Here is a 25,271-nt window from a genome sequence, read left to right as displayed (position 1 = left end):
AATCTATATGAAAACAATTTATTCTTAGATTACTTAAAAAAAAATAAAATTGAAACCTTTTCCCCTATATGTTAGGGCATTCTATTAATCATTTGGGGGGAATGGTTTGACTCTTCAAATATTGATAAAGACCACAGATTTTGCAGTAGGAAAAACAGCCAAGCATGGAATGCTCAGATCCTCCTGGTAGCACGGATTCTTTAGTGGTGCCCAGGACACCTTTGAAAGCCACTGTGTTCAACACAACATTCACACCTCCTGCTCTGTTTCCAAACTTCCCCATCAGGGTGAGGAATCCAGGGCAGACACAGTCAAACAGCATTCACAGGGGTTGGGAGGGTTTTTTCCCAAAACTCTTACCAAGCTGTGGAACTCAAACTTCCCTAGCTCAGAGATGCTCAGAGGATGTGCCAGGTGTTGCAGTGGGGCTCAGCAAAGAGCCCACAGCTGCAGGGCTCTGGGATGCAGCTGGGTTGATTTGCCAAAGCAGAAACACCAAATCCATCCTTTTTGCCAAGGAACGAGTACCAGGAGGTACCACATTCCTCCAGGAGAGCCATGGATGATGTGGAAAAGGCTTCAGTAGCCCTGGGCTTCCTTCAGTGCTTGAGCAGAACCAAGGCATGTGTACCAGCTGCAAGTTCTCTTCACAGCCTCACATTTCATTCCCAATCCAGGGTAGGGCCCCAGGGTCTTTTTGGTTTTCCTCTTTGGTGACTTCTCCTGTGCATTTCCATCTTGTATAAGTACCCCTTTCTTTTCCAAAATGTGCATTTTTGTGATGTGGGTATTACACACACGAGACACTCACAGCAGCTGTATAAACATATCTTTGCATCATGCCTGGATAAGAAAAAACCCTCCTGAAAACAGAACTCTCTCACAGTTTTACTCTTGCACACTGTGTGCTCCTTTTGACTTTTCTTCTTTATAATGGGCCTTGGTTATACAAGTCAAGCTTTTAGCCCTAAACTGAGGAGAAGTGTTCACAATACATCAAACAATGTGCAGGAAACAGCAAAATAATCTGATTGGTTCAGGCATGTCTCACTGGTGGAGTTTCAAGAGCTCAGTGGTTCAAGGAAAATGGTTTCTTCTGCTTGTCTGAAAGCAAAATGGATTTACAGGTAAAAGGAAGCATCTGTGCAGGGACTACACAAGTACGCATCCAGACTCACCCTGGAGTTCAGCTCGCTTTCTCTGGCACAAAATAACACCCAACACGGAGAGAAATCAGAGTCCTTGGCTGCTGCAAGGTGCATTTCTCAGGTGCCTTCCCTCCCATTGCTTCCCAGCTGCCAGGAGGAGAACGTGTCCCCTCAAAGCCCGAGTTTGTGTGCCAGGCACTGAGCTTGTCCCTGTCAGCAGGGCAGGAAATGGGTTAAATCCTCTGCTTCAGCCAGAGCTCCAACACTTCCATCACTGAACTTCTTGTGCATAAGAGACACAGCAGTGCAACCCCTGACTGTCACATTTCATTCCAGAATGTTCCTTCCTAGTTGGACTAAAAGCACAGCAGTTCTGCAGCAGGGGGTGGGAAAAGTCATTCCGTGTTCCACTTGGAATAGGAATATCGTGTTGGAGTTAATAATAACTATGAGTTGATTACAATTTCACGAGTCCACACTGAAATTAAATCTGTACTGCATGGTTTGACCTTGAAAAATAATTGGGTTCAGTATCTAGAAGACAAAAAAACTCTGTGGCAAAAAAAAAAATAAACCACATAATTTTTGAAAAAGAAAAGGATGAGAGTGCCAAGAGTATCTTAAATATGCTGTGCTTTTGTAAGAAAATGCATACCTGATGTTAGCAAATAGCACATTTATCACCTGGCTGCCTGGGAAAACTGCTGTTCCTTGAACTCCTCAGACTTTATACATTTTAAAGAGAAAGGCTGTAATTCTGTAAGAGTTTGGAGAATGTGCTTAACCATTAAAGATCATTTTTGCTCCCTGCGAAAGATAAGTTTCAGACTTGTTTAAGACTTCAGCCATCCAATGATTCTCAGTCATTAGGGGCTGCTCTCCTAAAGCTGTTCACCTCAGCCTGGCTTTCAGATGTATGAATCTTAGCAAGGTAGCCCTTCCCATTCCCATGGTTCATCTGCTCCCCTTCATTACTCTCACACTAAATCAATCTCCAGACTCATAAACCAGCTCTGTAAATATTAATGCAGGCCAGAGCAGCCTCATCTGGGGGAGCTCTGACAGCAGAAGCAAATGGGGGAAGGAGCAGCTCCTTCAGAGTCCTCCCAGCAAAATTCAACTCCTGGGCAAGACAAGAGAAGGATATTCCAGTGAGGAAAAAGGTGAAATAATTCAGGAAAATAATGGAGCTCATAAAGCAATTGGAGAACAAGGAGGGGAAGGGTGGGAGTAAGGAAAAGGACAATGAGCTGAGGGGATGTGGAAGGGAAGAACAGAATCAAGGAGGGAAGACAGAAAAGAGAAGAAAGCCCAGAGCAGTGACGGAAAAGAGTGAGTGACAAAGTGGTGGGAAGGAGAACAAACACTAATGAGATTATGTTCCCTTCCCTTCAGTTTCTGGAAAAGCTTCAATGGAAAGCACTCAGTCCAGTGAAGGAAGGAGTTTATCCATTGGGTGAGATATCAGGAGAGGTCAGGGCACAGAAATCCAGACTGACCCAGAGCCAGGGCATGCCTAGGGCTGCTGCCTAATCCCATCACACTGAGACAGCAGCAGAAATTGCCCTGGATCCCTCCTTTAAAAAAAATTACTGCCAATCTCTCAGTTTCAATCTTTGACATGTATCATCCCCCAAAATGATGATGACTGGCATCAGGTTTCTCTGCTTTCTTTTGCAATCATCTCTGTTGATTCCTCGGGGTTTTTTCTTGTTTCTTTAATTTCCAGATTTCTTCTTATTTTAATTAATCTTTTTTCAGGTTGTCAGATCTCACAGGTGATTTTTGTAAGCAAGTTCTCTGACCTGGGTAGACTTTCTTCTGCCTTTGTGGCTTTTTTGCATTTTCTCAAGGAACAGAAGGAAAGATGAAAGGGACACTGAGCACAGGCAGCAGAACTGGACTCTTGTCTTTGCAGTGTTTGTTTTTTCTTTTAATTGGCAATCGAGAGGAATTAAAAGAAGAGTGGAAAACAAGAACTCCTGCCAAGACAGAGAGAGCAAGAGGCTGTATTCCTGCTTCCAGTTTCTGACATGATATGTTCAAATTCCTTTTGCTTACAGTACGTCAGCTCGTGTTTCACCAGGCCATCAGACATAATGCAGCCTGACACACCAATTGTTTCTTGACAGAAATGTAAAGAAAAAGAGACTCTCTGCTCTGCTGGTAAAGAAATAATTTTAAGCAGAGGAACAGGCAGATTTCTCCTAAACATTAATGCATCAAAGTGGGATGGCCTTGAGAGCTCTGCCCCCTGCAGCTCCTGCTGCCAGGGCTCAGGGGCAGCTCTGGGGTTGCTCTGGGCCAGGCTGAGCCCCCCTTGCTGCTCTGCAGTGGGCACTGGCATCTTTGGCTGCAGCCTGATCTGTGCCACATCTGGGGCTGTGCCTGACCCTGGTGACCCCCAGCACATCTGGGGCTATCTGACCCTGGTGACCCCCAGCACATCTGGGGCTATCTGACCCTGGTGACCCCCAGCACATCTGGGGCTGTGCCCGACCCTGGTGACCCCCAGCACATCTGGGGCTGTCCCTGAGCCTGGTGACCCCCAGCACATCTGGGGCTGTGCCTGACCCTGGTGACCCCCAGCACATCTGGGGCTGTCCCTGAGCCTGGTGACCCCCAGCACATCTGGGGCTGTGCCCGACGCTGGTGACCCCCAGCACATCTGGGGCTGTGCCTGACTCTGGTGGCCCCCAGCACATCTGGGGCTGTGCCTGACCCTGGTGGCCTCCTGCACATCTGGGGCTGCACCAGGACATGGCTGTGGCTCCCAGGCTCTCCTCAGATGAGTCCCAGCTCTGCAGGTGTGGCTGGCAGGCACTGGGACACCTTTGGCCATGGGCAGCACCCCTGTCCCTGCCCCTGAGCGTGGCCACACCACCGGTCAGAGCTGCCAGCCCCCCCAGGAGCAGGGGCAGCAGGAGGGACCCCTGCCTGAGCCCACCCAGCCCCTCTCTGTCAGCCCCAGCTCCAAATAAAAACGGTCCCTGGCCCCAGGAGCAGCCCTGCTCCATCCCTGCAGGCCCTGCTGGTACCTCCCAGCCCTGGTGGATTTTAATTGTAAACCTTTCCATGTCAAAGCACGTTTGTAGGGCCCTGGGTGAGTGGATGACCTTTAATTTTAGACAAGTATTATGTGTTCAGAGTGATTAAAGGAGGAATCAAGTTCAGCTTTTAACAGCTGGAAATTTCATGCAATCAGTTTGAGTATTGTAATTTTGGAGCTTTTCAGCAGCAACATTTCTAGACATCTAGAGCTTTTTGTTTTGTTTTTCCCTTTTATGAACTGCTCTATTTTAGCAGGCCTACCTGACCCCAGGAGCTGCAGCTGCTCCTTCCTGGGGGCACAAACTGTGCCCAAAGAAATGGACACTGGGGCAATGCAAAACTGGGAGTTATCCTCACCTTCTATCCAATCCATGGCTGATTTCCAGACACACCCCCACGAGAAGCAGGTGAGGTCTGATAAAGGATTTTTTGGTCCCACAAAAATTCACAAAGGATACAAATGGGTTTTTTGGAGATTCCAATTAATGCTTTTTGGGCACACAGCTCCTGTGTTCTGTTGGCTGGCAGTCAGTGATATTTCCAGCCCTTTTTCTGCAGCCCAGGTTAATTTGGTTGCTGGGATGGTGGGAGGTACAGGAAAGGAACTGCAAGCAATATTTCTGTTGTTCTCTTCCCTGATCAGGAGTGAGAGGATGGGAGCAGAGGGGCAATAATCCTCTGTGTGCTTACTGAGCCCTTCCTGTCCTCTGTGCTCTGGCACAGAACTGCTAAGGAATTCTGATAAAGAAAAATAGGTTTTGTCCTAAGTGACTCTTGAAATTCTTTCAACTTGGGAATTGTAGCAGAGCTATTAAAGAGCAGTTTTATTGACGTGCCACGTTCCCTAGGATGGGCCATTAATCACTTTCTGTTATTGTATACTTAGCATCTGAAATTCAAGCAAAATCCTAATGATACAACTATCAGGAGGAAAAATGGAACTGAATCTACCTAAAGTGCTGCTTCTGCCGTGACTGAGCAGCACATTCAGAGCAAAACCTCTCAGCTGGACTCCTGCTGTTAGTGTGGAGTTTTATTCCTGAAAGTATTGTTCCCAAAAAGGGAAGGAGGTGAGCAATGTCATTCTTGTCCCCTCCCCGCTCAGAAGAACTGCCTGGATACAGAATCCTGCTGTGTCCTCATCTCTGGGGCTCTCTTTTAAAATATAACCATAAACATATCTTTAATCACAACCCTGGGCATCTGTTCCAGCCCCAAGCAACACTGATTGTAATGGTTCTAGACCAAAATAACCTAATGAGATAGAGGCTACAGGTTTTGCTCCTGTTTCCCAAATAATAACCTGTCCTCATTTACATGTCACTTAAAGAGGATTAATTTTGACTTTACAGCATATGGTGATTTCAAACCTCTAGAAAAGCAATCTATTAATGTGTGACTGCCTTAATTAGTATCTGTGACTTTCATTGGTCCTGGCTGGTCCCCTAAAAGCATTCTTTTGGCAAAACAAACAAATCAATATTATTTTAAAGAGCAGGAGGGGAGGAAAGCAATAGTGTTGATCTAAAAGGGAGGCTCAGAGCTGGGGAGATCACTGGTCAGAGATGAGCACAGCTGCAGAGCCCAACCAGCAGTGAGCAGAGTGACAATGAGGAAATGTCTGATGAACTTTAGTGGCCTCGAGTTACAGGAAAGCAGATTTAGGTCTGGTATTGGGCAGGAATTGTCCCCTGGGAGGGTGGGGAGGCACAGGGTGCCCAGAGCAGCTGGGGCTGCCCCTGGATCCCTGGCAGTCCCCAAGGCCAGGCTGGACACTGGGGTTTGGAGCCCCTGGGACAGTGGAAGTGTCCCTGCCATGGCAGGGGTGGGACCAGAGGAGCTTTAAGGTCCCTTCCAACCCAAACCATTCAGGGATTGTGAAAGGCTCCCTGCAGGTGCAAAACCTGAGCCAGCCCAGGTGAGTGTGTCAGGGCTGGGCACTGGCACAGGGCAGGGTCTGCTCTGCTCCAGCCCCAGCTGCCTGCAGTGCCTTTGGAGCAGCCCTGCAGAGCTCTGCTCCTCATGGCCCTGGCCCAGGGTGAATCCCATCCCTGCTCTGTCCTGCTGAAGGCAAGCCAGACACGGCATCCCTGCTCACAAGGATTTCCCTTCAGATTTCAAAGGTTTTGCCATGGAAACAGTTCTGTGTCACACTGGGGTGGCTGTGGAGCAGCTGGTGAGCACAGACAGCTCAGCCAGCTGTGAGTCCACACCAGCAGCACCCTCACTCTGCCCTAACTCAGCCCAGGATGAACAAAGAACAAAACACAACAGGAACAGAGCGGGGAAACCAGCAAGGGACAAAAGGAAGGGGAGAGGAATCAGAACCGAGGGGAAGGATCAGAAGACACAAACTGCACCAAAGCTCTTTCCTTCCCCAATTGAACAGGACTGTCAATCTGCTGTGGTTCTGCAGGCTGGGCTCACAAACACATTAGTTCACCACACTTCTGTCAGGTTTAATGAAAAAAGCCAAACCAAACTGGAATGAATAACAGTCAGTTTTGTTGTCTGATAAGAGATTGATGGCCTTAAGCTTTCTCAAAGGAAATTCAATTTGAATAAGAATTAAACTCGAATTTTCAGTGAAGTATCCATCCACAAATACTTATTTCTCACATTCATTCTAAATAGTGGTTGTACTTTGTCTTCCAAAACCTCATGTTCTGAAGCTAGGCACAGCTAAATCACACAGTGTCCATATTAATAAAGATGTTTGATGTAAAAACAATGTTAATTGTTTTTCTCTCAATCATTCATGCCTCCAAAAGGTCTTTCAGAGCACCACAGGTAAAGAAAATGTGTCTGTGAGAAGTGTCACAAGTACTGAAGCAAAAATAAAAACTGGTTTTTTTCTTTTGATATTTTAGGCGAGGCTTTTAAGGTCAGGTAATTTACTCACGGTTTTCTTGTATCCTTCTGCTGCTTCTCCTGTCTCTGTGTCAAAACAATTTCATTAAAACACTCACAAATTATCATTTTAATGTATTTCTGGCAAATTACTATCCTCCTTGTAGAGGTGAAGGGTTCTGGTTTGATTCAGTACCTGATAAATTTGTTGTTTACAGAGCAGGAAAACCACCAGGTGCAATGAGTGGGGCTAACCCAAAATTAAACAAACCAAACTCACATTTTTTGGACTTCTAACCCCCTTCTGAGTCAATATTTCCCATGCATGTCCTTCAGCTGAGCTCAGATACCTTTACCCCAGTTTAACAAGAGAAAATCATTGCAGCTGTGGAGTGCACACCTGGCCATGACCAGGAGAGGCTCCAGACCTTCCTGAACAGCCACTGCAAGTCCAAACAAGCTGATGAGGTTTAAAAGAGCACTCACTGGAGCCAGCTGAGGCTGAAGGAGATTATCTAATTCATTTATGAGTTTTCTGTTCCTTCCATGTTATCTGCAGAGAGTAGCTGCTTCAAAGATGCCCTAAAATGCAGCAAAACAGGGAATTATCAGAGAAAAAAAATCTGCTTTTCATGTGAGGCAGTAAGGAGAGGAAGACAGAAAAAAATGTGGGTTTGCTTCTCTTGTGTGTGAAAAGGAATAGGGGTAGAGCTGCTTTAGACACTCATTCCAAAATATTTTCCATAAATGAGCTAATTTTGAAATCACCTATAATTGAACACACAGATAATTTTAGCTTTGTACATAAAGTATGGCATTGCAGAAACTGCAAAAAGAGGAAATGGCATGTGATGTGTCTGTTGGATTTAGAAACACAAACTAAGAGGAAAAGTATATTTTTCTCCAAAAAAAGATTCTGGCAGTTTGTGGAAACAGTCAAGTCCTAAGCAGGGTAATGAGCAGCACTGCTGCTCTAAACATTGCCCCCAGCACCAGAAACAAATGGAAAGCAAGGAAAACTAGACCATGGATGAGGCATTCTTCCTTGAGCCCTCTCCATTCAAGGTGGTGACTAATTAGGAAAATCTCCAAAACTGAGTTTTGCTCTCAGGGAGGAAAATATAAATATAACTCAGCCCTATCCACCGATTCTGCTCCTGAAAATAAACTTTTAACATATGGTCAGGGAAGCCAATGTATAGGAAGAACAATTCTGGAACAGCATGGCAACAGTCTGGAATTACATGCTAGGGCTCACACAAGGGGGTTTGCACAGCCATGATTTCATCAAATGCATCTCAGAGTGTGACAGTGGATCCCACAGAAGCACGAGGAGGATTTCCAGGAAATGCTTACATTGCTCCACTCAGCTTTGAGCAGTGGGATTCATTTCTAGTGGGGGAATTGCTCTTTGTAAGATTTCTTTGTCAAGGAAAATGAGATGGAAATCAAAGAGCTCAAATTGCACCAGGAACCACCACGGAGAACTCTGCACCAAAATGCTCCAGGGATTCTGGCCTGGGACACATGGACAGCACCAGCAGAGCCTGAACCCATCCTTCCTGCTCTGGTTTTTGAAAACAGAACCACTGATCCCCTCCTGAGGGTGACTGCCATGAATGGACCGGGTCCCACATTGCCCCAAGTTCCTTTTTATTTTCCTGATGCTCTAATTTATCAACCAGGCTCCTGATATTTGTTAACACTCTTGTAAACAAAAATGGAACAACAGCACCCCCTCCAAGATAAAGTGGTTCTTTCTTCAGATTTCCTTGGAATGAACTATATTGAGTGTATTTGATGCCTGCAGAAGCCTCGCTCCCACTAGAAGGGAACCTGAGCAAGATTGGATATCCTGACAATATTTTGGATAAGGAGATATTCAGTCACACAAATGATCTGTAACTGGAGTATCATAAAATTAGGAATGTAAAAACTGATTTGTGCTCAAAGACATCCCCAAAAAAGGAAGATAAAGTGCTGGTGATGTCATTGTGAAATTTCCCCTGTGGGAACAAATGTAAATGTTCTGTGTGCTATAGAAACCCTGAATTACAAAAGGAGAACATTGTTGTTTGGAAAATCTTTGCCAGAACTGCAGAAAAGATATCAGCACTTCAGCACTGTTAGGCTTCTTTGCTCATAAATCATTACAATATATTACAGGTGTCCAGTAGCATTCAGCAAAATGTGCAAATGTCAAAATCATTTGTCACAAAATCCTCCTCACCATCACCACCTGTTTTTTAAAGGAAACAATCAGAAAAACACCCAGAATTTGCATAATGAAGCCCTTTAAACATCCTTGTTTGGTTTGCATATTTCAGTGAGGATTGGGTTTATGATCGAGTTGAGTCATAGATTTGGAATTTCTCAATTCAATCTTATTTTACAGCTCCTTTATTATCCAGTTTGTGGTACAGAGCTGATATCTGGCAGTGAATTTCACCTTCCTTTTTCTTCCCAACACGGCACAAACAAAGCTGGCACGACTGGGGAAGTTTTGACTGTCTGTGCACAAATCCATATTTGTTGTGGGAAGAATGCAGAGTGTATTCCAATACCACACCTGCTTGTTTGACTGTGTCTTCTGGAAAACTGTACAGAAAAAAGAGGAGTAAATCCTCAGAGAAGTCTGTCTGCTCAACCTCCCTGCCTGTTCCTCTGGTTTTGCTCCTGAGCTGCAGCTGGCTGTGTGCTTGGGGCTTCCTCTGGGAACTGGAGAGCTCCAGCCTCTGTTTATCTAGGATCCACACCCTGGTCATCAGTTCAACTGTGTTCAGACCTCCTTCTGCAGGTAAAGCAAGGCTGGGGCAATAATCCCAGATCACAGCGTGGCCTAGGTGATCTTAAAGGTTTTTTCCAACCTAGCTCATTCTGTGCTTCTGTGATGCTGTGATTCTGGGATTTTTTTTTAATTTGTGGTTCTGTGATTCTGTGATTTTTTTTTTTGATTCTAAGATTCTGTGATTTTGTGATTCTGTGATTTTGTGATTCTGAGATTTTGTGATGCTGTGATTTTGTGATGCTGTGGTCACCTCCCTGCAGTGCCTGGAGGTCCCTGCTGCCACCAATCTCCTGCTGGAGCTGCTCCTGTGAGCAGCCCCAAACCTGTTCCACTCCCCTCAGTCTGATCAGCAAAATTCCCCTGTGCCTGCTCTGTTTGCCAGCTTGGCTGAGGAGGGCCCAGGGAAGGAAATCCAGCAGGTTACAGAGAGGATTTCATTCCTGGTGCTGTGCAGAGGAAGCAGCAGCAGCTTCCAGCTGGTGGGGCTCAGACAGAAGCCCAGAGCTGCACCAAGGCAGCCTGGATGCCCAGGGAAATGAACCTCCTGCTTTATCCTTGCACCAGAACACACCTGACTCCTGCCAGCTGCAGGAGGACAGACAGCACCTGACCCACAGGAAGTTAAATTTTTACAAACAGATGATACTTGATTTAGCATGACCTCTGTGGAGACAGAGTTGCTCCTTCAAGAGCGATCAGAACACGATCTGGCAGAGAGGATTGCTGAGAGCTCAGCAGAATGAATGCCTCATCTGGGCTCAGCACTGCTGGCTGTGCTCACGGGAGGCACAGTCAATATCCTGTGCTAGGGCAGCCCCAGCCCTTCAGACAGACAGGGCTACACCCCTGCTAAATTACACAGACTGGGAAATTAACTCTCCTGTCTGTGTGGAAATGCAGCAGGGCAAAGAAAGCAAATGATCTTTTCTCCAGCTTTGCAGATGTATAAAAACGCTGCAGAGATTTAAAATCTAATTTAAACAAAGGTAGACTGTCGCCCTAATTTCCTAAGATTTTCTGAGCCTTCTGATGTTGACATTTTTGTAACAAACTTTCTCACACATTTTATGTAAATCACTCATTGCTTTGCAGTCTTTTATGGAGGAAGAGAAATTTGATGGCCTGTTGGTTTGTCCAGCATCACTGGAGAGGTGGCACTGTCACCCTTCCAATTCACTTTTGGGAATCTATAAATGTTGGAGTCAGAAATTAAACTTCCCTTTTTTCTCTTCACCTTGAGAGCAGCAGTGTGTGTGTGTTCTTTTGTGCCCTATAGTGACAGTAGAGAGTAAATATTGACATTTTATCCACGTTGGGTGACAATTAATGCTGGACAGAAGGTTTTTAAATACTTCTAACCATTACTAGGCTCAAACTGCTTCTTTCCTCAACATCAGCTATGTGCTATTTTTAATCTCTATATTGAATATTATCTGATTTCCCTATTGTACCTGCAACTCTTATTAGCATAGCCATTTGTAGTTAGTGACATAACTTATGGTTTTTTTGTGCTAAGATTGTGAGAAATGTGGAAGTGTTTACTGCAGCTGCTGGGCCTTGCACGCCCTCCCACTATTCTGATTTACTGTGCAATTTTCCTCAGAGGATCCCTCAGCACGAGAGGAAGCAATTTTGCACCATACCTATGTCATGTTTTCTTGAATCCACATCAAGATGCCAATGCCCTGCAGCACCTGGAAATGTGCACTGATCTTCTGCAACACCAGCCTGAGCTCTTCAAGACTGAAATTGATTTTTCTCAGAGTGGCATGTGAAGGCCCAAAGTGTAGCCAGTGATCCATGGCCCAAACGAGTGCAGCAATACCAGTCCCAGCCCTTGAAGGAGCAGTAACTTTTTAAGTCTTTGCAAGCAACAGTGCAAGAAAAAACAGAGTGTAGTGAAGAATTTATCTTGTAAAATGCCAGGCAGTCAAGTTGTTTTACTGCTGCTGCAGGCTATTGTCAGAGCTGCTAAGTAAATGGTAGGAATGGTTTTCTTTAATTGGAAAGAGCTGGGATGCCATGGTGATGTGCTTTTTATAGCACCCTACACAAACAGATAAACCAGCATTTCCAAACTCAGAATTGAGCAGATTTGAACCCGGTTCTGTGGTTGGAAAGGCTCAAATGCTCCCTGTGAGCCCTGGAATTGCCTCTCCTTGCCCTGCCCACCTCCCAGGCCTGCAGGGAGGGCAGGTGAGGTCAGGATGTGCCTCTGCACAGAGCCCAGCCCAGCCTGGCCCTGCCCATCCCTGCTCAGGGGATCCCTGGCAGCTCTGCAGCAGCTCAGACTGTCCTGCAGGGGACAAGGACCAAGGCAGTGCCACCCCTGCTGCTCTGCCAGCCCCTGGTGCCTCCCCAGGAACCCAAGGAATGGCCTCAGGTGGGCTCTCACCTGCAGGGTCCCTCACCTGACAGCTAAGACAAAATTAGGAAGCTTAAAATATTATTTAACACATCTGTGACTTGTTCTGGACTTTCAGAGTTTCACTGAAGAGTGTATGAACGAGAAAGTTTTTACTGCTGCAATGCCCTGAAAGAAACACCTGAACATGAAACCACGAATGTTTCTACCTGCACTGGCTCCTGCAGAGTCCAAGGCTCTAAAAAACCTGTTTACTTCTCATTAAATGTGTGACTGTAGGAGAATTTATCACAAGCATGAGGAGAGGTGGCACCTCAGTGAATAAAAGAACTTTGACACTGCAACACCTGAGGTAACAGATCTTTGCAGCTACAAGTGAAAAGTGACCTTTGCAATTTTAGTTCCCATTTTCCTCTCATGGAATGTGATATTTCTGTCTTCTTTTTTCTCCTACTTGCAAAGAGGGATTGTAAAAAGTTAGGGTTTGACTTTCTGGACTAGTTCTTAGAAGGCCACTCAAGGTGACCAGGTGCAGATGCTTGGCTTTTTTAAAATTCAGATATAAACAAGGGAGGATATCTGAAGTCTGGCAGGTCCTGGTACAATTCCAGCACTGAGGAAAGGACCTGGGGGTGCTGTGCTCAGGGAGTTGAACCAGGGCAGAGGAACAACCATCCCCCTCTCACAAGAGTCCACAGACCAGTGCCCAAATGTGTTTTGTCCCTTTGCACTCGCCTGTGGCAGTGGGAGGTGCTCACTCAGGATCTGTGCTCGGCATCAGAGGGAATTGTTCCTCACAGTCTCACCTGCTCAAAGCTGGCTATAAAATACTGAGATGCAGTGGAAAATCTGTGTGAAATCTGAGAGAATCAGTGTCAGTCTTACAGCCTGGAGAGCTGCACAAACTGAGCCCAGCTTCGAAGGCTCAGGCTGTGTCAACACCGAGTTTATGCTGCTCTAACAAAATTGTATGGAAAGGAGTGTTAGTCAACTACAAAGGTGATTTCAGCTAAGATTTCCTTTCTTTAAAACTTTAATGGCAGGTGTGGCTTCTAAAGAACAGGTGAGGCTAATTGTATCTGCTGCTGGCAGTCACTTACCTTTAGAAGCAAGGCAGCCTCTGCTGATGGCAGTCCCAGAGGGCTGCTGGGGGATGGCTCCAGCTCTGGGTGGGATTGCTGGCTTCCTCCAGGCTGGGCTGCCAAGCACTTTCTGCTCCTGGTCACAGAAAGAGTAACTGAGGATTAGGGTCAGTGGTTTGCCCGTGCTCTGGCTGTGATCAGTGCAATATGGAGCAGAGTTCAGGGCATTCCTGGGCACGGAGGGAGCTCTGTGCCATTCCCAGCTCAGATCCCTGGCATGGGGAGCGTGCCTGGAAAAGGACATGGCAACACCCCAGGGCAGAGATAGTCACAGACTGCTTCACTCTGACTAAAACCAGAGCTGGTAACACAGTCCTTCTTTGAAATTATGGCTTGTTAGGCCTATTTCTTAATGTGATTAATGACCCAGCAGTGCCCAAAGCACAGGGCATTCATCAGCTGAGCCTGTGCCCTTAGCACAGGTGTGGAGGGAATTCCAGAATGTCACAGCACCAAATTCTGCTGTGTCCACGAGGGGCTGGAGTGACAAATCACCCAAGAACAGGAGCCATTAGAATCCTGAAGCAGGAATTAATTGGTGTGTACTTAGTGAGATGTGTTTTCCCCTGAAGCTGCAAGGATTCCATAAACCTGAATGTGTAGGGCATGGGGCTGTGGAGGTAAACGTGAGCACAGGAAAAGCTAGAGAGTGAGAGATAATTCAGATTTAAACATTTTCCAGTGCAGGATGTCAGACAGCAGGAAAATAATCTTTCTTGGAGGTAGAAGCTAGCTTTGGTCAAGGTTTCCTCAATGGAAGAGACATGTTCTGAATCTTGAGTTGGCAATTTAGAGCGAGAGGGAGCTGACAGTCACATAGAATGCTGACCAAGGCATAGTCTGTATATAATCAAAAAATAATACAACTTCCTTCTTAGCATCTCTGTAATCAGAACATGAAAGATCAGTTCTCAAAATCAGCCACTAATTACAAAAAACACCCAAAGAAATAGATAACTGTCCACAGAGAACACTACTGATAAACTGAGCAGCAGAACCAGGTAAAGCCAAAGAACCTGAGGAAAAAAGGGCTCAGAATTCTGAGAGAAATGGAAAAGAGCCTGAAAAGCAAGCAGAGGCAGGGAGTCTCAGTCCCTACAATGTAAACACGGCTGTGATATTAGGTAATTAATTGGAAATAATGCAAGCAGATCTTGTTACTTTCTGTAACATCTGTGCATCTCAGAGCGGTTTTGATCAAATATCACATTTGTGTCTTGTTTGACCAGGAGTCATGAGTGACTCTTGCTTTCTGCCTCGTTCTGTTCATTTTTTTATCTTCCTTTTCTTCCCTAACCTTGATTGTCTGCCTTGCTCTGTTATTTCATCTTCTCTTTCATGTATACTGTAAATTCTCTGGAGCGCTTGTTCCTTTGTTATAGGTCTGCAGAGAGCCCTGAATAACCTAGCCATGATCTAAAAACGAGGGGATCTAAGTGATAGCATACAAATAAATGAATAAAATGTGCTTATTGCACTTCTCTAATAGAAAGAGATGATTAATGCATAATAAACACTGATTTTATTAGTTTAGAAAAACAATAAAGGGAAAATCTTGTTGGTAAGCAAGTCTTGGAAAAGTATTTCTATGCAATCTCTTGTAGCTGTCCTCAGAAAAACTTCCTGGTTCTGCCTCAAAATCAGAGATATTCTGAAAGAATGGAAAATTAGGAGGAGAAAAAAAAAAAAAAAGGCAGCCAATAATGAGTGCTGCCTGTCAAAGGAGAGCTGCTGTGAATTATGCAGTGTTCCAGTGCCCTGACCAGGGGGGAGATTGGAGATTGACTCTCGGGAATTGAAATTAAAGAGCAGCTGCAATGTCTAACACAAACTCCATTTCTCATGGCTCCAGTTCCTGCAGGATTGGCCATCCCTGAATGGACATTGACACCAGAGCTCAGAGCTTCTGTCAGACCTGCTGGGGCTGCTCTGCAGGGAGCAGCTCAGTCTGAGCATCCCATGGGCACTCCCGGCTGGACAGCAGGACAGGGACAGACCTCAGCCCTGGGCTGGGCTGCAGCAGGGCAGGGCTTGGATCTCCACACACGGCCACTCCTGTTGGGCAGAATTCAAAATAAAATAAAAAAAAAATTGGCAAAATTAAAATACACTTCTACTTTAATAGTAATAAAACAAAATAACAAAAACCCCATCAAAATATAATATATAATATATATATAACATATACCATATAACATAATATATACATATAACATATAATATATAATATATAATAAATATAAAATAAATATATAATATATATAATATAGCAAAATATATATTGAATAATTTATATTTGGTATTTACATATCAAACAAATATATTTGTAATATAAAAATATATATTTATATAGATACAAATATATTTATATGTACTATATAAAAAACCTCCAAGCATATACGAATACTATACATAACCCAACAGATACAAAGATTACAAGCATACATACAAAAATTTAAAAATAAAATTTAAAAAAAAACCCACAAAAATGCAAAAAAAGTTTAAAAAAGCTTTCTCCAAATCTCAACAATGCAAATCAAAGATTCTAATACCAAACATACACATTACCCCCCCCCAAAAAATGCACCCCATGAGATGAGCTATAATTCTTCCTACATAATTATAAAAAAAAAAATTAAAAATGAAACAAAAACCCTACTGCAGCTCTAACATGGGTTCGTCCCCCATTTAGGAATATTTTGGCTTCCTGCACTCCCAACCCCAGGGAAAAGAAAACCCAACAGCCCGGACTTTGTAAGAAATGAAATACAATCGAAAGGCTCAGGAGGGGCAGTGCAGGGCAGCCTTGGCTCTGTGGGCTCTGGAGTGGGGACTCTGCTCCTGCCCCAGCCCAGCTCCCTCCAGGGCCCAGCCCAGCCCGGGGGGATCCTGTGCCATGGGACGTGGGGGTGACCTTGGCTGCTGCCTGAGGAGGAGGTGGGAGAGTGGCTGATGCTGTGCCAAAACAGTGCTGGAAGAGCTCTCAGATGGGACATTTTAGTTTTCATCCCCGTGCTGCTGATGCTTCTGTGTGTTTCTAAACCTGACCTCCAGATTTACCTCCTTAGGAATTTCTAAAATAATGGCATTCCATTAAGGATAATAATTGCTAACATGGTTTGTTTTGCCTCCTTAAAAACTACTCACAAAAGTGAAATTTCATCCTTTATCTCACCTCTAGCTTTGATGGTTTTTCCTGCTCTTTAGAAATCAACAATCTGCTAATAATAGCTACTTCAGATGAGATGTGTTAAGTGGTGTTTTATAAATGATGTTTCATAGCAATGGATCACTCACCATGCTCCAGCCATCTAAATTAGAATACATGGTAACAAAGAAGTGCAAGATCACCTTTTTGGAGGTATTATAAAGTTTGCATTATACTTTTTGTCTATTTATCTTTCCATTTTCAGTTAGTAGAACCTTCACTATCTGTACAATCAGAATAAACCTTTACCTGCTTCAGACAAAAACAAAAAAAAATGTTGATTTTAAGTCTATCATAAAATTCTCATGTCTTCGAGCAACCATCCTCGTGCAGAGAAAAGTGAAAGGATAATTACCAGAATTTATTTTTAAGGTTTCTGACTACGATAAGTTAGTTTTATTCGTCATTTGGGAAAAAAACAAATTTGGGAAAAACCAAATTCTTGAAACAGAGTTTGGTTTCTTTGTTTCCTCTCCTAGTTAACTGTCCTTACCTGATTTCAGCACTTCTCCTTGTGCTGGTCACCCTCTGCCCAGGAGATGTGAGAAGCACCCAAGGACAGATGTGCTTGTGCTCTTGCCCTGGGGGATGCGCTTTGCTCCCAGGCTGGCTGAGCCTTTCTGTGCCAGCCCAGAGCAGAGCTGTGGGCACAGCACTGTCACTGCCTGCCAACATCTCCCAACATCTGCACTGTCACTGCCTGCCCACATCTGCCCACATCTGCACTGCCTGCCCAGATCTGCACTGTCACTACCTGCCCACATCTGCCAACATCTGCACTGCCTGCCCAGATCTGCACTGTCACTGCCTGCCCACATCTGGACTGTCACTGCCTGCCCACATCTGGACTGCCTGCCCACATCTGCCAACATCTGTACTGTCTGCCCAGATCTGCACTGTCACTGCCTGCCCACATCTGTGCCGTGGCAAGAGGCTGCCTGGAAATGAATCAGGCATGAGGCAGTTTTGACATCCCCATATAAGCAGATATGGAATAAATCAAATCATTGTTTAATCTGTGTAATGATTGTTCAGTGTGTCTCCAGCCCCCGGCAGATGTCCTGCAAAGGCCCTGCTTTGCTCCTGTGAACATGTCATGGACCTCCTAATGAAGAGAGATGGCACAACAAGTCCTTGCCAGAGCCAGAATCCGGGGAAGAAAATGAGTTATAATATAGATTCCTGCTCCAAAGACTGTGTTAGCAAGGGCATCATTCATTTTGAAAAGGGTGCATTAATTAGAATTTCCTTTCTCTGAAAACAGGGAGCAGTCCCTTTTGCTGGTTTATATTTCCCAGGGAATCCCTGAGGTGGAAGCTCCTGAGCTCAGCTGCTCCCACCCCTCCCAGAGGGCCTTGGGCCAGTCTGGTTTTCACTTTCTCCAAGAATTCCCTTTCTCAGCCTGTCACAAACCTATGGCACCACCTTAACTACCAAAAAGTTGATTTTCCTATGTTTAAATGAGATTTCCTGCATCATGGTTTATGCCCACTGCTGCTCATCCTGTCACTGGGCACTGCTGACATCTGATTGTGGGTTTTTAAAGGAACTTCATTCTAATTATTGTTTATATAAAACAAAACCTATGCAAAAAAAAAATATTTGCAGTTCTGAAAAAATACAGAAGGCACTGCTTAATCCAAAGTGTCTTTTTATAACTGAATCCCTGCTCTTGGTAGAACACCTCCTTGTCACAATGTGCCAAAGCACCTTTCAGCCATGAATTTAGCAGTAAAAAGGACTTTGAAAACCAAAAGAAATGACAGAGATTATTTGTAAGCAATTTGCAAGCAATTTTTGGGCGCAGACAAAAACGGGATGTAACCCAAATGGTTTTGTGGGCCGAGATCCCTGGGATGGGCAGTTTTCTGTCCAAGGGAACAGACTCAGTCTGTTATTAACTAACCCTGGCTGAAAGGTGTCCCTGCTGGTTCCCTCTGCCCGCAGGTGCTGCAGCACCCACTGCTGCACCCCCCAGGCACTCAGCACCCCTGAGCTGCTCTGGTTTCACCCAGAGCAGGAGCTGCTCAGTGCCCCAGTTTGTTCTCCTCCCAGTGCATCACCACAGGCTCCCACAGCTCCTGGCAGGAGATGAAATCTGAAATCCTTGCTGGAGCCAGCTCTGCTGCAGCTGGGGGCTGAGAGCATCCCCACGCTCAGGGCAGGGGATTTCACCCTGCACACCCTCCAAGGGCTCCAGAGCTCACCTTCTGCAGCCATCAGGGGGAGCCTGGTGCCCCGGGCTCCGCTGTGAAATTCGATTCGTCCGTGGCACTCCTGGGCTCCTGAATTCCAAGATAATTCTCACTCGCTTTTGCTGTTCTCAAGGAAACAACCAGCTCCATGTGACTCATCGTTTTGTGGGAGTTCAATGCCAAGGCTGCTTGCACACAAAAGAAAATCACGTAATTACACTAAATTTTGTAAATCAAAAACCTCTTTGTAATTGCCTTAAGATTATTTCATATTCCGTTCTCAGAAGATGCTTCCCTGTGTAGCCATTTAGAAAGAACATTTATTACAAAAGTTAATTACAGTTTCTTAAAGAATTAAATAGGCTTTTTTGATCTTTTGGGGTTTTTGGTTCCAAAGAATATCTTTGTTACACGCACGTCCAAATTTTGGGTTTTATGTTTCAATTTTGCCCAGATTTTTGACAATCTGATTAAGGAAATGTCATTTAGTTTTCCTGTACATGCGTCTAATCAGTAAAACATATTTTATTGAAGTAGTGTCGGGCAGAAAAATGCCAAACACTGCATCACTGCTGTTCTTAACAGTCTCTGAACTAATTTTAACTTCAGGAAAATACTTTAAAATTAAAAAGGAAGGGGAAAAATACAGAAACATTTGAAATAACATGCTATTTCAACATACAGATGAAAACAGACAGGGCTTTCAAAACATCACTTAATGGAGGAAAGAAGGGCTGGGAAGAAAACTGATTAAGAAATTCAAGTTTTTCCAGTTTCTGCCATATTTTTGTGGGGCATCTTGGAGTCCAGCACTGCCAATCCAGCAACCAGCAGCTATTTCTGATGTGCTGTTTCCTAACTTAAACACAGTCTGTCACTTGAATCTCTAGAGAAAGTTATTGTCTAGAAAAACTGCACTGGTAAAGGGGAGAAAAAGAGCAGAAAAATCCCTTCTAATTACTGCTGTACCCACCTGGGGACTGAGCAGAGGCATCCAAAATCTCTCCTTATTTCTTCCAATAGCGTAGAGCCAAAGGAAAGTCTCAATTTGAGCCCAGCTCTGCCTGGGTCCTGTTTACCAAAAGGAATTTCTGGGCTCCAGGCAAGTGGGGAGAGGCAATAAAGAACTTCTCATCATTTAATAACCAGTCACAGAGCTCTGTTTAGGCAATTCTAATGCTTTAGAAAATTGGATTTGGATGAGGTCTCTGCACCTTAATTTGCTCTCCCTTTGCATTTCCTGCTAAAGGGCTGCTCCATAACCCACAGCCCACAGCTCCCTGGTGTTTTATTGCCTTTGTGACAGCAGAGCCCTGCTGCTGCTCACCTGAGCAGGCACAAATTCGGGGTTTGACACTGCCTGGGGCTTTCTCCCACCCTTGGCACTCCCTGCCTTTCTCTGAATGCTCTGCAAAGCAGCTCCTCCTCTTCCTCAGCTTCCCCCTTACCCATGGACCTGGGAACAGAGCTCAGGGAATGCTCAGCCCAGTGTGCCTGGGAACAGAGCTCAGGGAATGCTCAGCCCAGTGTGCCTGGGAACAGAGCTCAGGGAATGCTCAATGTACCTGGGAGTAGAGCACAGAGAATGATCAGCCTAATGGCCCCAGGAATTTTCAGCCCAAAGCTCCTGGAAGCAGAGCTCAGGGAATTCCCAGCCCACTGCTGTTTTCCCTCAGCTTTGGGGACAGCTTTGAGCCCTTTCAAAGCCACCTGACAGGTTCACAGCTCCCGCCTGCAGCCTGGCTGAATTCCAGCCTCGTAATTGCATTCCACCTACCCCAAATTCTCCCTTTAGCTCAGAAACAGGACTGTGTGCCATTTTCTGAGCTCTGAGGCTTTGCTTATGAGCTCCCAGTGAAACTGAAGAGAAAGGCAGGCAGGATTTGGCTCACTGGTCTAAAACCATTACCTACAAGGCAGCGATTGTTCAGGAGAGCCAGTGAAACCACCAGCAAAGAGCTGGGCTGGAATCCTGCACCAAAAGCTGCTGCAGGCCCCTTTCCAGACTGCTCTGTGGCAGCCCTTGAGCTCCTGCTCTGCCTTAGTCAGTGCTCTGGAATGAAAATATTTTGATATGAAATTTGGGACCCACAAGCAAATGCCCAGTATAAACTTTAGGATAACATTTCCCCTTTCTGAAAACTATTAAGTGGCTCCATTTTTATTTCAGTGGGGAATTAAAGGTTTCCAAAACTTTGTTTTCCAGGAAAAAGAAATGTCAGTCAGTAGTGGAATTTGCTTTTCAGGCCCTAATGTAAATCTTACTCTTGGAGTAGAGGAGTGACCTGAATCTTCCAGAAGTTCTAGCTTTTTTTCTTTATTAACACCTTCCAGCCATATGAATTTTCATTTGTACTTGAAATATATTTCTAAACATTTGCAGTTCTCTGCTTCACCATTAACAAACTGATCATGGAGTCTAAAGGGAGATAAACCAGGCAGAAGGACTGACATCTGCAAGATAAAAGCAGTTTAACATGAGTTAAATATGAACTATTAAGCAGTAAGATTTTTGAGACTTGCAAAATCTTTTGGTGTTTAAAATTTAAAGCCAGAACAGAGAAGAATCATTAATAAGAGGAATAAAAGTGGCATCTTGATGCATATGGGAAGAGTGGGTATAGCTATGCATACAAAAAACTGGTCTTGAAGAAAGACCATCAGAACGTGAGTAAAATGAGAAAAATTATGTGAGATAGAGTTAAGAGAGACAGACAAAAGGAAGTTGAAAGGAGGACAGTGGAAGAGGAGGTAAACTGACATAATTTCCTGCTCAGCATTTCACTTATTTTCCTTTAGCTCACGGCAGCATCATGAAATCAGCATTTTCCTGTCTCCATTATCCCCATGCCAGGGAAGTTGCTGGTGTTCAGATTTGCTGCTAAGTTGACAGAGGGATTTTGGCAGTAATCTGCTCTGGTGGCTGCTGAGATGTGCATTCACACAGAACTTGTTTGCCTGCTGTGTGGGAGGACACACCAGTGCTGTGGGCACTCTGACCTGCCCTGGCAGCTCTGCTGGGCTGTGGGGGGCTCTCTGTGAGCCCCATGGCCACCCACAGCCCCCCAAATGTCACCTCTGCCCCTGGTGCCAGCCAGGAGCTCTGTAGAGCTTGGGAGTGCTGAGAGCAGGGCTGCTGGGTGACAGCACAAGCTGGGAGCCACTAAAGCCTGCCTCAGCTCTGGAGTTTTCCTCCCTGCCAACTCTGATGCCTTAGGGAAAGTCACTTAACTCCACCCAGAGCCCACTGTACCTGCAAGGAAGGAAGTCCAAACCCAAATAAACCAACAGGCCTTCCCAAAGAGACTCAGTCCCAGCAAGGATTTTGTCTGCTGCCCTGAAAATGCAAAAGGCAAATAAAAGCTGGATATCTGGGTGTGATGTGCTTGAGCAAGTGAACAAAATGCACATTACAGGCATCTGTGTGGGTGTGAGTAGTTCTCCTTCTACAGCCAGGGCACAAGGGTGCCAGATTCTGATTTTGGGGCGGGTGATCAGCACGAGGACAACACACAGTGTTCATCAATGTTCTCTGAGAGGATTCCATGGGAAATTGCACCTGCACCCAGCAGTCAATAAATCATTAGATTGGAATTCAGTAAATCCATGAGATTAGAAGTTGGTGAAACCAAACATTTTCCACCACTGTCCTTTGACTTTCTCCTGTAGGGTTTTGCAGCCCTCCAACAGCTGCTCTGTGTGGCAGGACAGGGAACAAACTCTGTTTCCCTGGGCACTTGGGGTCTCCTAGAGCAGCCTGGCTCCCCTGCTTTTCTCTGATAACACTTGCATCTGCTGCACCTGATTGTCTCTGCTCACTCTCCCAGTGCTGATGCTTTACCTCTTCCTTTGGGTTACTGCAGATGTTTGCTGATTGAATGCAAACTGCCCTTCAAACAAACTACAGATCTGTTCCACACTGCCCTGGACACCAGGAGAGGATTCCACTGGCAGCAGGTTTCCCAGGCTGAAGAGACAGAGTGCTCAGAGAGAGGGATTTCCTTTTTGCAGGAGGGAGGAGGGCTCTGCTCCTCTGGGCCTTTCTCCCTGTGCTTGCCTCTTTGCAAATGAAACTCAGCACATGGGCTGCATGAGGAAAAGCACCATGAATACCAAGCCAGCCCTGAGCTGCAAAGGAATGAAAAATGCATTGGTTCTAGTTAAAATCGATTTCTGCCTTGGAAGTAAGTATTGGATTCACTTTCTGTCTCTCTCCCCAAAACACTTTGGGCAGATGGAAAATACCACTGTAAGTGCTGTACAGTGCACTGGTAAATAAACAGCCAAGCAGCCCAGAAACCGTGCTGGGAGTGCAGGGAAAGTCATTCCCAATGTTTCCCTGCAAAAGGGGGAAAGCCTCTGGAATGAATTCAGAGAGTTCTGTGGTGATCCAAAAAATGAGGGAGGTTCTCCTCCCTCCCCCAGTACAAACAAGGTATAACTGGAGCAGAGGAATTCCCAGAGCTTTAGAGTCCCTGGGACTCTGGAGTTATCAAAAGAAAAGAGAAGAAATGGAACATGAGCCAATCCATTTATGTTCTGAGCAGAATTTTGAAAAAAGTTTTTGATTTTCCTTTTTAAAAAAACAAGATCACAAAGAGTGGCATGAAATTACAGAAATAAGGTTTTGTATACTGAGTAATAAACGGAGCAGCTGCTGGATTCCTCATGCCTCTCTTTAAATTAGGATAAAATAAATGCCTGATCTGAGTGTGTTTAGTAATTGCTGACTTTAAGTAAAGATACTGATGAGTGTGGATGATGATTGTGCAGCCACAGGGGGACTCAGTGGACATTCAGAGGTGGGGAAAGCTGCAGCAGGAGCTGCTGAATCCTGGAATGGCTAAAGGTGGAAAAGCCCTGTAAGATCTTGGTCAGCACAGCCAGGGCCTGACCCTGTCCCTGGGCAGCACATCTGAACCCCCTGAACACCTCCAGGGATGGAGACCCCACCTGTGCCAGGGCCTGGCCACCACTGCCAGTGCAGAAACCTCTCCTGAGACCCAGTCCCCAAAATCTGCACTGACACTTCTTGCCCAGGTGAGGAAAACATCCCCAGAGCTCCTCGGGGCTCTGAGAGACCCCTGAGGGGTTGGGAGGGCACAAGGAGGACAGGTCTGCTCTGGTGTTGCCAGTTTGGAGCACACACACTCCATGGGAACACCTGGGAACGTTTCCTGCCAGGGGTGAGCTGTGGGACACGAGCAAAGAACGAAACAAATCGTAGGGCACTGGAAGGGAGGGGAAAATGAACCTAAAAGAACCAAACTGGTGGAGAGTTGTGGACTCACCTCTTGGAAAGAACATCCTCCAGCCCAAGAAGTCTCCTGGGCTGCCACAGCACAGGGTGACACTGCTGTGAGAGTCTTCCCTCTGCAGGATCTGCTGCTCCTCCACCTCCCAGCTGCTTTCTCTGTGGCTGGGGGTGTTGCAGGGCTGCACAACCTGGTGTAAAGCATGGTAAAAGTCATTATCTTCCTATTGTAATTCCTGTTTTCTTTGGTATTCTTAGTGAGGCTTCTGCAAATCCATCCCCTGACGGCTGCAGCACTGTGGCAATCCCTGGTGCATGCCTTTGGAGATTAACTTGTGTTTTCTTGCATTGGCATGCAAGTTCTGAGGAACTCTGCTCAGTTTTGTACATCTGCACTTCTGCAGGCATTCTTGCACTGTGTCACACCACACTTCCACTGTAATCTGCATTTCTGTTCTCTTCTAATCAAGCTGCAGTTAATGACTGTAACCAAGCCCTCATGTCCTGCTCCCAGTGCTCTCCTGGAAATGCCACGTTTTCCATTTCTGCACCAAACTCTGCCATGGCTGAATCCTGAACCTCAGAGCTTTCTACTGTGTAAAATGTCATTCTTCAGGCCTGAACACATTCTGATAAAATACAGAGATTTCTCTTCCCAGCTCCCCAAAATACATCCTTTTCTCCCAAAAACCTCCAAAGTCTGCTGTAAATTATTCCCTTTGTGGTCACACAGACTCTTTCAACACACAGAAAAACCCAGGCTCTAAACTAAGAATTAGCTGTCTGCTGTTCTCTGCTCTCCCTGCATCTCAGACCCGTGCACACAAACCCCACAGTCCTCTACACTTTTTTAAAATGAAACTGATTTTTTGCTATTTTGATGTGAGATATTTCAGGAGAATAATGCCTCCAAGAAAGCTGGCTGAAGCTTCTTTTAAAAGATTTGCTTTCTCAAGACTGGATTTTCAGTTGGTGGATTTATATTTTTGCAGAATTGCTGGCACAGAAATGATCAGTTTGCTTTGCCTAGTTGAGCATGGTGAATATTGTCTCTTGGATAATTCTCCTGGGAAAAGATACAGGCATAATGAGACTTATTCATGTACATAAAGGATATGCAGTTAATATGGAGCCACAATTACCAGAAATTAAACTCTAAATGCTCCTGTGAAAGCCTCAGAAAAGGCAGAAAGAGACCTCATAAAGGATAAGACAGTGATCTAATAATGGGGATAAAGGAGAGCTGTTGGGGTGTTGGAATTGAGATGCT

General features: G+C 45.2%; 1 protein-coding gene across 3 annotated transcripts in view; it reads right to left on the bottom strand.

The window, feature by feature from the left end:
* Nucleotides 1–24,897, bottom strand: part of LOC127059602 (uncharacterized) — a 37,058-nt gene extending 12,161 nt beyond the window's left edge. Inside the window, exons 1-7 of one of the 3 annotated variants that reach the window (XM_050974365.1) lie at nucleotides 24,039–24,897; nucleotides 22,001–22,084; nucleotides 21,013–21,201; nucleotides 19,721–19,843; nucleotides 18,760–18,932; nucleotides 15,260–15,399; nucleotides 13,303–13,420 (exon numbers count right to left, since the gene is read on the bottom strand). The gene's annotated coding sequence lies outside the window, so the exon portion shown is untranslated. Of the gene's footprint in view, nucleotides 1–13,302; nucleotides 13,421–15,176; nucleotides 15,400–18,759; nucleotides 18,933–19,720; nucleotides 20,537–21,012; nucleotides 21,202–22,000; nucleotides 22,085–24,038 lie in introns of those variants that run through there. The other 2 variants (XM_050974368.1, XM_050974366.1) reach the window with 2 other exon arrangements.
* Nucleotides 24,898–25,271: the final 374 nt, after the last annotated feature.

This window comes from Serinus canaria, chromosome 4A, assembly GCF_022539315.1.
Source record: "Serinus canaria isolate serCan28SL12 chromosome 4A, serCan2020, whole genome shotgun sequence".
NCBI lineage: Eukaryota > Metazoa > Chordata > Aves > Passeriformes > Fringillidae > Serinus > Serinus canaria.
The sequence above is the reverse complement of the archived record's forward strand: the minus strand, read 5'-3'. Positions and strand labels throughout refer to the sequence as shown.